Source organism: Urocampus carinirostris, chromosome 16 (genome assembly GCF_059441175.1).
Source record: "Urocampus carinirostris isolate Australia breed hairy pipefish chromosome 16, RoL_Ucar_1.0, whole genome shotgun sequence".
NCBI classification, from domain to species: domain Eukaryota; kingdom Metazoa; phylum Chordata; class Actinopteri; order Syngnathiformes; family Syngnathidae; genus Urocampus; species Urocampus carinirostris.
Window position 1 is genome coordinate 37,220,656 of NC_142364.1, and position 13,294 is coordinate 37,233,949.

At 44.3% G+C, this 13,294-nt stretch overlaps 1 pseudogene; it reads left to right on the plus strand.

Moving 5' to 3' along the window:
* Positions 1-1,684: 1,684 nt before the first annotated feature.
* Positions 1,685-1,803, plus strand: LOC148351252 (5S ribosomal RNA; annotated as a pseudogene).
* Positions 1,804-13,294: the final 11,491 nt, after the last annotated feature.

A 13,294-nucleotide genomic window follows, 5' to 3' on the forward strand; every position in this document is an offset into this window, starting at 1 on the left:
TACCGTTTCTTTCTAAAATACTTGAAAAAGTAGTGGCACAGCAGCTGAATGATTTCATGTCCGAGAACAATCTCTTTGAATCAATGCAATCAGGATTCAGGGCTAACCACTCTACTGAGACAGCTCTGATTAAGGTAACCAATGATCTCCTACGGTCAATGGACTCGGGCGCATCATCACTTTTGCTGCTGCTGGACCTTAGTGCTGCATTTGACACAGTGGACCATATTATCTTGCTAGAACGGTTGGAAAAATGGATTGGTCTCTCAGGAAACGTCCTATTATGGTTCAGATCCTACCTCTCAGATATTGAGCTCTCCGATATTCTTCCAGGAGCAGTTGCGTCCTTTCCTTCCTACATAGGCTCCAGCGAACCACTCCTAAATGAATTCAACGCTACCCTGGCCAATGCCCTGGATTCAGTAGCGCCCATCCGGCACAAATCACGACCTAAAAGACGCACACCTTGGTTTAATGATGAAACTAGATCCCTTAAACGAGAATGAAGGAAATCTGAAAGAAAATGGCGCGCTACCAAGCTTGAAGTTTTCCATCAAATCTGCTCTATCCCTGCGTTAAATATGGCGAATTGACATCTGAGCCATTTAGTGTTACTTGTCGTGTTCCGCAGGGTTCAGTGCTTGGCCCCCTTCTCTTCAGCATTTATATGCTTCCACTGGGTGATATTATTCGCAAGTATAATGTCAGTTTCCATTGCTACGCAGATGACACTCAACTCTATCTCCTGATGGAGGAATCTGCCACACTAAACTGTGGAAATTTGGAGGCCTGCCTCACTGAGATAAAAGAGTGGATGTCACTCAATTTCCTGCGTCTTAACTCTGAAAAGACTGAAATGTTAGTTATTGGTCCATCTAAGTCCTAGACTTGTTCTCTAAAATCGCTGTGAACATAGACAATTGCCACAACACACAGAGTGACTCACTTAAAAATTTAGGTGTCATTTTCGACCCCGATCTGTCCTTTCATACACATGTGAAGAAAATTACTGGAACCGCTTTCTTCCATCTCCGTAACATTGCTAAAATTCGTCCGATACTTTCTCAGTCGGATGCGGAAATCATAATTCACGCGTTTGTTACCTCCCGTCTCGACTACTGTAATGCACTACTTTCCGGTCTTCCGATGACCAAACTCAAGAGTCTTCAGCTGGTACAAAATGCTGCAGCGAGGCTTTTACAAGGACAAGAAAGTACAATCACATCACCCCAATTTTGGCTAACCTGCATTGGCTCCCTGTTAGCCTAAGATGCGATTTTAAGGTTCTCCTACTACTATACAAAATCATACATGGACTTTCCCCCTCATATCTTTCAGATCTGATCTCCCCCTATGTCCCGGCCCGAAGCCTTCGTTCCGAGAGCGCCGTCTCCTGGTGATCCCAAGAGCCAAGAAGTGTTCCGCTGGTTCAAGAGCGTTCTCCATCCGGGCACCGGTGTTGTGGAATGCTCTTCCCCCTGAGATCGGATCTGCAACCTCGGTGGAAATGTTTAAATCTAGGCTTAAAACTCACTTCTACTCTATAGCATACGAATAACCTAAACTTCTTCTTATATGTAATAACTTGTGAAGCCCTTAGAGACTAATTGTGATTAAGGGCTATACAAATAAAAATGACTTGACTTGACTTGACTATAAATACTGTAAATTCGCCCATACTTTTGCTTACGGCCATACTACCCTGAACTTGCCCGATTTCATCCGAGTTCAGAAGCTAAGCAGGGTCAGACCTGGTTAGTACTTGGATGGGAGACCGCCTGGGAATATCAGGTGCTGTAAGCTTTTTACTTCCTGCCAGTTTTTGATATTTTCTTCGGCCTCGGAGCGGCCCCTTTTGGACAGATACAGCATTCTTTCACAACTTGTTTGTGTTGAAGATAAGACCAATTTGTTGAATCGTCTCGTACGTGTTCAAAGAAATGCAGGAATCAAAAATGACATAAGAGGGAGTTCTTTTTATTGCTACACAATTTCAACAAGAGACTCAGCGAATCAAAGATATGCGTGTGTCTTTATAGTTTTCAACATAGCACGTGTACCCGGCCCCGTCCCTTTTCACGCCTGAAGGCGTAGATGCCCAGGGTTCCCTCCTTTTTAGGAAGTGTTTTTAAGTTTATGCCAGTTTATGTCACCTTAATAATTTTCTTTTATTTTTATAGCTTATCTATAAAAATACTGTTGTATGTTTTGCACAATGCTGACAACTTTTTTGCACTACAATGACTATTTTTTCACCAAATGCATATTACACAAACCTCAACTGTATGTAACATTTTACATGCAAAACATTTTTTTGGGGTAAATATTGTATTAATTATAACTATAACCTTATCTTTTCCGTTCCTTTACCTCACTTTGAAGATGGAGTGTCATGCCAAATTTCATTGTCAGTCACAATATGTTAACCCATTTTGTAACTATGTCAGTAAAGGTATATTCTATTCTATCATAAATGGTCTGCATTTATATAGTGCTTTTCAAGACCCTGAGGAACTCCAAAAACACTACATAATGTGTTGTTTTTCATACTTTTGTCGCAAGTTTTTCATACAAAATTTCCAGCGAATTATTCTTATTTAAATAACTTATGTTGTATATTAATATGTTGTATATTAATATGTATATGTAAATTCATCCATCCATCCATTGTCTTCCGCTTATCCGAGGTCGGGTCGCGGGGGCGGGGGCAGCAGCGTTAAAAGGGAAGCCCAGACGTCCCTATCCCCAGCCACCTCCTCCAGCTCATCCGACGGGACCCCGAGGCGTTCCCAAGCCAGCCGAAAGACATAGTCTCTCCAACGTGTCCTGGGCCGCCCCCGGGGCCTCCTGCCGGTGGGACATGCCCGGAACACCTCCCGAGGGAGGCGTCCAGGAGGCATCCTTATTAGATGCCCGAGCCACCTCAACTGGCTCCTCTCAACGCGGAGGAGCAGTGGCTCTACACCGAGTCCCTCCCGTATGACTGAGCTTCTCACCTTATCTCTAAGGGAGAACCCAGCCACCCTGCGGAGGAAACTCATTTCGGCCACTTGTATCCGGGATCGAGTTCTTTCGGTCATGACCCAAAGTTCATGACCATAGGTGAGGGTAGGAACGTAGATCGACCGGTAGATCGAGAGCTTTGCCTTTCGGCTCAGCTCCCTCTTCACCACGACAGACCGGTACAGGGTCCGAATGACGGCAGACGCTGCACCGACCCGTCTGTCGATCTTCCGTTCCATCCTACCCTCACTCGTGAACAAGACCCCAAGATACTTGAACTCCTCCACTTGGGGCAAGACCTCCTCCCCGACCCGGAGGGAGCATACCACCCTTTTCCGACTGAGAACCATGGCCTCGGCCTTGGAGGTGCTGATCCCCATCCCGGCTGCTTCACACTCGGCTGCGAATCGCTCCAGCGAGAGCTGAAGATCACGGCTTGAGGAAGCCAACAGCACCACGTCATCTGCAAAAAGCAGTGACGCAATGCTGAGGCCCCCAAACCGGACTCCATCCCCGCCAAGGCTGCGCCTAGAAATTCTGTCCATAAAAGTTATGAACAGAATCTGTGACAAAGGGCAGCCCTGGCGGAGCCCAACCGTCACCGGGAACGGATCCGACTTACTGCCGGCAATGCGGACCAGACTCTGGCACCGGGCATACAGGGACTGCACAGCCCGGATAAGACTGTGCGGTACCCCATACTCCCGAAGCACCCCCCACAGGGCCTTCCGAGGAACACGGTCGAATGCCTTCTCCAAGTCCACAAAACACATGTAGACCGGACAGGCAAACTCCCATGCACTCTCAAAGACCCTGAAGAGTGTATAGAGCTGGTCCAGTGTTCCACGGCCAGGACGAAAACCACACTGTTCCTCCTGAATCCGAGATTCGACTTCCTGGCGGACCCTCCTCTCCAGTACCCCTGAATAGACCTTACCAGGGAGGCTGAGAAGTGTGATTCCCCTGTAGTTGGAACACACTCTCCGGTCCCCCTTCTTAAAAACGGGAACCACCACCCCAGTCTGCCAGTCCAGAGGCACTGTCCCCGATGTCCACGCGATGTTGCAGAGGCGCGTCAACCATGACACGCCCACAACATCCAGAGCCTTAATGAAGTCCGGGCGGATCTCATCGACCCCCGGGGCCCTGCCACCGAGGAGTTTTTTGACAACCTCGGTGACTTCAACCCCAGTGATACGAGAGCCCAACCCAAAGTCCTCAGGCTCTGCTTCCCCAGAGGAAGACGTGCCGGTGGGATTGAGGAGGTCTTCGAAGTACTCCGCCCACCGATTCACAACGTCCCAGGTCGAGGTCAGCAGCGCCCCATCGGCACTATACACAGTGTCGATGGCACACCGCTTCCCCCCCTAAGACGTCGGATGGTGGACCAGAATTTCCTCGAAGCCGTTCGGAAGTCGGCTTCCATGGCCTTGCCAAACTCCTCCCATGCCCGAGTTTTTGCCTCGGCAACCGCCAAAGCCGCATTCCGCGTGGCCAGCCAATACCTGCCAGCTGCTTCCAGAGTCCCACAGGCCAGGAAGGCCCGATAAGACTCCTTCTTCAGCTTGACGGCATCCCTCACCGCCGGTGACCACCAACGGGTCTGAGGGTTGCCACCGCGGCAGGCACCGACTACCTTGCGGCCACAGCTCCGATCAGCCGCCTCGACAATGGAGGCGCGGAACATGGTCCACTCGGACTCAATGTCCCCCGCCTCCCTCGGGACATGGGCGAAGTTCTGCCGGAGGTGTGAATTGAAACTTCTTCTGACAGGAGATTCTGCCAGGCGTTCCCAACAGACCCTCACAACACGCTTGGGTCTGCCGGGTCGGGCCGGCATCTTCCCCCACCATCGAAGCCAACTCACCACCAGGTGGTGATCAGTTGACAGCTCCGCCCCTCTCTTCACCCGAGTGTCCAGAACATGCGGCCGCAGGTCCGACGAAACGATGACAAAGTCGATCATCGAACTACGGCCTAGGGTGTCCTGGTGCCAAGTGCACATATGGACACCCTTATGTCTGAACATGGTGTTCATTATGGACAGACCATGACGAGCACAGAAGTCCAATAACGAAACACCACTCGGGTTCAGGTCAGGGGGGCCGTTCTTCCCAATCACGCCCCTCCAGGTCTCACTGTCGTTGCCCACGTGAGCATTGAAGTCTCCCAGCAGTACGAGGGAGTCCCCAGGGGGCGCGCTCTCAAGCACACCCTCTAAGGACCCCAAGAAGGGTGGGTACTCCGAACTGCTATTTGGTGCATAAGCACAAACAACAGTCAGGACGCGTCCCCCCACCCGAAGGCGGAGGGAGGCTACCCTCTCGTCTACCGGTGTGAACCCCAACGTACAGGCGCCGAGCCGTGGAGCAATTAATATGCCCACACCGGCTCTGCGCCTCTCACCACGGGCAACTCCAGAGTGGAAGAGAGTCCAACCCCTCTCGAGAGGACTGGTACCAGAGCCCAAGCTGTGCGTAGAGGTGAGTCCGACTATATCTAGTCGGAATTTCTCAACCTCACGCATCAACTCGGGCTCCTTCGCTGCCAGAGAGGTAACGTTCCATGTCCCAAAAGCCAGTTTCTGTAGCCGGGGATCGTCGCGCCAAGGACCCCTCCCTTGGCTGCTACCCAGCTCTCTGCGCACCCGACCCCTTTGGCCCCTCCTACAGGTGGTGAGCCCATGGGAAGAGGGTCCCACGTCGTCCCTTCGGGCTGTGCCCGGCCGGCCCCCGTGGGTAAGGGTCCGGCCACCAGGCGCTCGCCAGCTGACCCCACCTCAAGGCCTGGCTCCAGAAGGGGGCCCCGGTAACCCGCGTCCGGGCGAGGGAAATCGAGGACCAAAGTTTTGTCTCATCATTAGGGGTCTTCTGATCTGCGTTTTGTCTGGCCACTCACCTAGGACCTGTTTGCCATGGGTGACCCTACCAGGGGCTTAAAGCCCCCGACAACATAGCTCCTAGGATCATTGGGACACACAAACTCCTCCACCACGATAAGGTAGCAGATCAAGGAGGAGGTATATGTAAATTAATGTTTCTTTTTTTATTTTCAGAATTAAAGCAAAATTAGGTTAAGTATTTTGTGGAATTCAGTGGCACTTAGAGGCTGCGGCTGCATCGGCTCGCTACAACGGGTCAGGTGTATCGACATTTCGTTCTGTATACATTGTTACAAAGAATGACAACACAAAGGAAATTATTATTATTATTATTAATTTTATCGTGCTTACGTACTGGGATGTTTTAGTAAACTAGCCAGATTATTTAATTTCTTAAATTTTTCTCTAAATTGAAGTACTAGTAGACATTCTCTTAGTTTAATTAATTTCTATCCATTCATTACCCATGCAGTTATATTTTTAAATCACCATGATATGTCTCGAAATCCATTAATCCGTTATTTTTAATTCCTTTAATCCTTTCCAGGATCGAACTCAATGTCAAAACTTTCTAATTGTATTTTCCTCTCTCTGTAATCATAATCTCTTGTTATTGATTCAATATAAAGCAATACATACTTGTCACTTATGAATTATCTTGTTGACTCGTATTTATTTTATATTATTATCATAATTTTTATTCTGCGCAACAATCTTTGTTTTTATGCAATAGTCTTAGTTCTAAGCAATAGTCTTTTGTTTTATGCAGCCCTTCGAGATCCCTTGTGCTTAAGGCTATACAAATTATCATGATCTGGCCCGACTATTAATACTTAATTTTTAATTTTGATAATTCGAAATGATTCATATCACCTGCTCTTTTTGTGTGCATTATTTTATTGAGAGTAATCTATTATTGAATATGAGAAAAACTAAGGAAACAATCTTTTTACGTATTACGCCTCTTTTGAATTTGTCCATTTATAACGAACGAAAAGATGGACACTAAAATTATGGACGGTTTCCAGTCGTCTTCTTTGCTTTACTTGTGCTTGCTTTATTAGGAGCAAAACTACACGTCTAAAAAGTTCTTACCCTTTTGCCTTTCGCATATTCAACAAGAGATGATTAGTTTTGTATACTTAAACATTCTTTCTTTTTAAACTATTCGGTATAATTATCTTGTATTATACACTCAGTGTTTTCATTTGCCCATGTACCTGTGTCCTAGACGCATCATTTATGCTGGGGACGCAACTTTTTCCTTTAAATTGTCATTATCATTTAATTACTCTTTAACAAAGATTTACTGCACTACAAACTTTTCAACGTTTTTTTGGTTTTGCGGTATGAGTTTTTATTTTTCTGCACGCTGATCTTGGCTAACGAGATCTCGTCGCTTCGAGATTACGTCATTGTTGTTGGTAATTGGTTAAGTCAGTCTTTTTCATTAGACAAAACTGCTTTTTTGCTCAATTCATTAAAGAGAGCCGGCTCAGAAATGCCCTTCTTGCACTTAATTTGGTATTTAGTTTTGTAGTTATTTTGTAGTATTTCTGTAGGGGCATTTTTGCATTTTTATATTACTGTTGTAGTTTTTTTAATTGATGTAGTGTACTTTGTCTTTGTTTTAAAGTACTATATTGAATCGTTAGTTTTGTGATAATGTTTTAGTATTTCTCTAGTGGCATTTTTGTATTACCGTATTACTGTTGTAGTATTTTTGTAAAATTTCTACAGTATTTTTCCTTCAGCGAATTTCATTTTACTGTGCGACGTTTGAGGGTTCCATATCAATAGAGGTATAGGACTTAAAATTCGACTCCCTCCCGCCGTTACTTATGCGTGCTGAGGCTCATTTTGTCTGTCATTTTGTCTTAAATTATTGATTTAAAACCTGGTGCAAGCAAAGTTATTTTGTGAAAATGTCAAAAATTCCTAAAACTGAAGATACTTACGTATTTACTTTTAGCACAGGCGCTGGGCAAGTAAAAGTGCGCATGTCCTGTTTATAGTTCCGCCTATTCTTAACACTTACCCAATCAAATTGTTTGAGGTGCTTTGCTACAGCTTCTGGGTAAAACGTTTGTTTTGGGTTAAAGTTTTTTCTGTGAGTTTCTATTAAAAAATGTCTCGATAGTGAACCTAAATTGTTTAATCAGCTTCCTTATGAAGTATTTTTAGCAATTTACAGCTAAAACGGGGACTGCTGGTGTGACAGCGTGACTGTAAACTGGAGTTACTGGAGTTTTCCATAACATGAGCATCACCTAGAGGCAGCGCTTATGACACAATAATTAGAAGAAAATAGTGCTTCTTTGGGCACTTTGACTCTCTTTATTTATTTATTTATTTATTTTTTGCATTGTATTTTTTCCTGTTAAGCACACTTATTTTGGTTGCACTACACAATGCAGAGACATCTTGGGGTCAAATTATACACACTGTCCCTTTAAAAGATTTTGAGTGCATGTTTCTTATGACACCATATTTTACAAATGACATTTTGCACGTTTTCGTCTTATCTCACTTTTTAATTTTTTTTTTTTTTTTTTTTTCGTAATTATTTCATTTTGGTACTTTTGAGCTTCCATACCTTGGAGCCAGTGAGCCTTTCATAAGGTAAAATGTACTTGTACTTTCCAAATTCTCAACCGTTTTGACATGTTGTACACTAGTGTCACACTTAACCGGGCTGCTGTCTCTTTGATGCGTCAAGGTCTGCAACTGCAGCGCCGCTGTTCGGATCTCCGGCTGCACTTCCGGACCCGCGATTCCCATCCGCCGTTGCGATTTCTCGAGCTCTGCTCCTAGTAACAACCATATCAAACAACTTATTACCACACACACCTTTATCATACACATCTTGTTTTCCTGATTTAACGTTACTGCCCTATTGATCTTGATTGGTCCCATTGACGGTGGCAGCGTGAGCCTTGGTACAGTGGTTCAGATGGTAACAGGTTGAGCTGCCCTCGACCTGGACTCCGGTAGGCGTTGCCCTCACGACGGTGTACGGTCCCTCACGCCTCGTTTGGTTCCACTTTCGTCGAAACACCTTGATGTAGACGAGATCCCCTGGGACCACCGTCTTCTCGAATGGTTGTTCGACCTTGAACTCTTGTCTCTTCACCTGCCGGTAGATGGCCTTCTGGACAGCCATCAATTGTCTCATATAGTCTTTCAGTTCAGTTTGTAGTTGTTCAAGCGGCGGCCCCTTGTAGGGACCTCTCAGATGCGGCGCTGATCTGCCTGTTAGCATTTCATGCGGTGTCAAATGATCCGATGAGTTTGCATGCGATAACTCATCAGCGCTAACGGTAGGGCATCCACCCAGTTGAGCTTAGTACTCGCACAGATCTTGTTTATCTTTGATTTCAATGTTCCATTTACTCTTTCCACCATCCCCTGACTGTGGGTGATACACTGCACCCAACCGTTGTTTGATGTGTAATTTTTGTAGGATGCCCTTCACGACCTTTTGAACAAATGCTTATTATGATTATCTGAGCTTATTTCTGACGGTATACCAAATCGCGGATTAACTTCTCTGATCAAAAAACTTAATTACTGTTTCCGCACCTAGATCTTTTGATGGAACTGCTACATTTTCTGATTTCACACTGGTTGAGCACTTCGTCTACCGTGGCCTGTAAATATGGAGACCAGTAACCTTTTTTCTTCAGCTATTTTACAACCTCCCCCCTTGCACAATGATCTAAATTGCGCTATTGTCAAGTGATATAAAATCAAGGGTATTTTCCTGTTACCGATTCTCCTTAAAAATCCTCCTGATGCTCCTGCATCTGGAGAGACACATCACCGTTTCCTGGAAAGCATATTCAAAATACAATTTTAGCAGTATTCCTGTGTTAAAAATAAAATAATTTACAATTCAAATTTATCAATCTTCCTCAGATTTGTAAACACTTCGTCAATTAACAAGACCCTAATGTGACTTAATGCAGACTCGTGTTGTTTGTTTTCCCGCCTCGTTGACGGCCTTGGACGTCTGGCTCAGTCCATTGTGACGTTCACTCGTAATCCGCTGCTTGAATGTGTCCATGAGCCTTATCAGTGCAACACTGACCTTGGTCGCCTTCGGTTTTCTTTGTCTTTTTTTCTTGAAACTGGCTGCAATCAGTTCAGATTGCCCCCTGCTCACTGTTCGAGGACAGCCTGGATGTGCTCCAGTGTCCCCACGGCCCTGCTGTTGACAAGCGGCGCAGACAATGGATGAGTGAATGTCTTTGTTTGTTTGTTTTTTGTTCGTTTTTTTTTCTGCCCCTCACAGCGACCCGTATATTGTCCATCTTCAGTTCTTTTCAACAGTCCATTTGACTTCAGAATCCTGTTAAATTGGTCATGTTTACAAACTCGGATGTTTACTCTAGGTTAAATGACCATGCAGACATTATCTTAGCAATTATTTTCTTAAATTTTCCATGGTCCTCCTCAAGATCGATCAATCTGCTCCTCATTGTCTTTTGAAAATGCTCTCTCCATTGACAAATCGTTTTCTTAATTTACCCAAACTATACATATCAACATTTAACACGCTCAAATTCAAATTTTAAACTATCACACTGCCTAAGCATCAAAAAGCATTAAGATGTTTAACGGAACAAGATCTCACAAATCAATAGGCCACACGCAGACGAAACGGGCAAGATTTGCATACAATAAAAAATAATTTCTTTACAAATCCCTCTCCCCAGCCGAAAAAAAGGAAATAATTTAATTCGCCTGCGCGTTTCTCAGTTAATACTCACACGCGCAGCCGAGGAGAAAAAAAAAACATTCATTAAAAAACACAGCATGACCATTCGTCCCAAATACCCCCCTTTTCAGTGCCGTCTGTACCCAAGGTAAAAAAGATATCCTCGTCTTGAGTATTTTTTGAAATTCTTATAAAATTTGTTTGCACCTTGTTTTGAAACCATTGTCTAAGGAGAAAAGGAAAAGAAGACAGATGGGGGGAATGGAGAGGAGAACGGATCAAAAAAAAGTTTCTAAGATACGCGAAAGACACGAACACACGCACATACAAGACCTTAAACGGCAAACGAACACATTACCACGGATCAGAAATATGTTAGTATTCCACACACACAGTCTTTACATCGCTTTTTCTATGCGATTTGTATCTTAATAATAAAACATCTGATTAACTGCTCATTTTTCTAATCGCCGGTATAATCTTTCAGATTGCCGGAATAGCGAGGTTTCATGCACCGCACTTGTAATTAAGTACTATATTTGCACGTCAACGTCCCAAACCTCAATCCTTCTAGGGAAACACATTCCTGTATTAACTATATCTAGATTGTCCACTCTTGAACTGTCACTTCAGCCATGATAACGTCTTATCACCGCTTTTTTCACAGATCTCAAGACAATTATACGGACTACACATCCCGGGCGACCACTGCACCTTATCAGATTTGGCAGTCAGTCCAAAAAGAAAGACAAAAATCCCTGAGCACCGGATTATTGTCGGACAAAAATCTCAACTCACTCTATACTCAATACATCTCATTCGTCAAATGGGCCAAACTGCGGACTTGAAAATCACGTGCACTAATTGACAATAATTTGGCTCTTACGTCACAGACACCTGCACTTCAACTTACCCCGACAAGCAAAACGAAATAAGAAAAAAAAAAACATTTCCCTTACCTCAATTGCTCGTCGGGGCAGCGTTCACGACGAGAAATCTCTTTTCGAGCCAAATCACACGTTGGGCGCCATTTGTTGAAGATAAGACCAATTTGTTGAATCGTCTCGTACGTGTTCAAAGAAATGCAGGAATCAAAAATGACATAAGAGGGAGTTCTTTTTATTGCTACACAATTTCAACAAGCGACTCAGCAAATCAAAGATATGAGTGTGTCTTTATAGTTTTCAACATAGCACGTGTACCCGGTTTGGCCCCGTCTCTTTTCACGCCTGAAGGCGTAGATGCCCAGGGTTCCCTCCTTTTTTGGAAGTGTTTTTAAGTTTATGCCAGTTTATGTCACCTTGCCCTTTGCCGTTATCTGTTGTCCTCCGTTAAGGAGGATTGTTTATACTAATTAGTCCGCTGAGACCTTCCCGAGATGTAAACAACATTTCTCCCAACTGTAAGCAAGTCTTTCTACATTTCTTTCTAAATGTATGCAAATCTATTCTACAAATGCAAGTTTATTTTCTACAACATTTGCAAAACAAATAAATGAAGAAATACGCACACATTAAACCCCTCTAATCTTTTAGAAGGCTACCCCTCTTGGCAAACTGTGGCGTTGCAACTTCTGTAGCGTTAATTATAAATACCGTATTTTCCGCACTATAAGGCGCACCGGGTTATAGGGCGCACCCCGAAAAAATAGTTTTTGGTCCTATATTTGACATACATAAGACGCACCTGGATATTAAGGCGCTACAATGGGAACGTCGACAAAACAGTCAGATGGTTCAGTCAAACTTATTACCTCCTTAACATTCCCAAAGCTTGCAAAGATGCAAATACGTGTCGAGAACACATGATGCGGTGTCCGTACGATGTCACTCAAATGCATCGTTCCATCATTCGGAAGGTTAAAGTCTTGGGATTCAAGAAATGCCAACCATTCCTTAGTTTCTATTTTCTTTTTCGCTCGCAACTTTGCGGTCCATATGACAATAAACACTTGGAATTGAGTTTAATTTAAAAATAGACACTCCATTCCATCCATATTCTGCACCGCTTATCACAGAAACATCGAGTTCAGTCTGAAACAAGATACAGGGAAAATATATAGCCAGAGTAGCTCAACTGAGTCGTTGTTTTCAATAATAATGTGCAGCCATGGTCCTCTTATATCTGTGAGTTTAGTAAATCCAGGAGAATAAAATATTTAGAGATACCCCTCTTGGCAAACTGTGGCGCTGCAACTTCCGCAGCGTTTATTATAAATACTGAAAATTCGCCCATTCATTGCTTATGGCCATACTACCCTGAACACGCCCGATCTCATCTGCTCGAGGGAATCTAAGCAGGGTTGGGCTTGGTTAGTACTCTGTTGGCTGCTTACAAAGAATGACAATACAAAGGAAATTATTATTATTATTATTATTACTTGGATGGGAGACCGCCTAGGAATACCAGTTGCTGTAAGATTTTTACTTCCTGTTTTTGGTATTTTCTTCGGCCTCGGAGCGGCCCCTTTTGGACGGATACGGCATTCTTTTACAACCTGTTTTCAAAACAAATACATGAAGAAATACGCACATATTAAACCCCTGTTGTTTTTTAGAAGGCTACCCCTCTTGGCATTGTGGCGCTGCAACTTCTGCAGCGTTAATTATAAATACTGTGAATCCGCCCATTCCTTTCGCTTTGGGCCATACTACCCTGAACATGCCCGATCTCATCCGATCTTGAAAGCA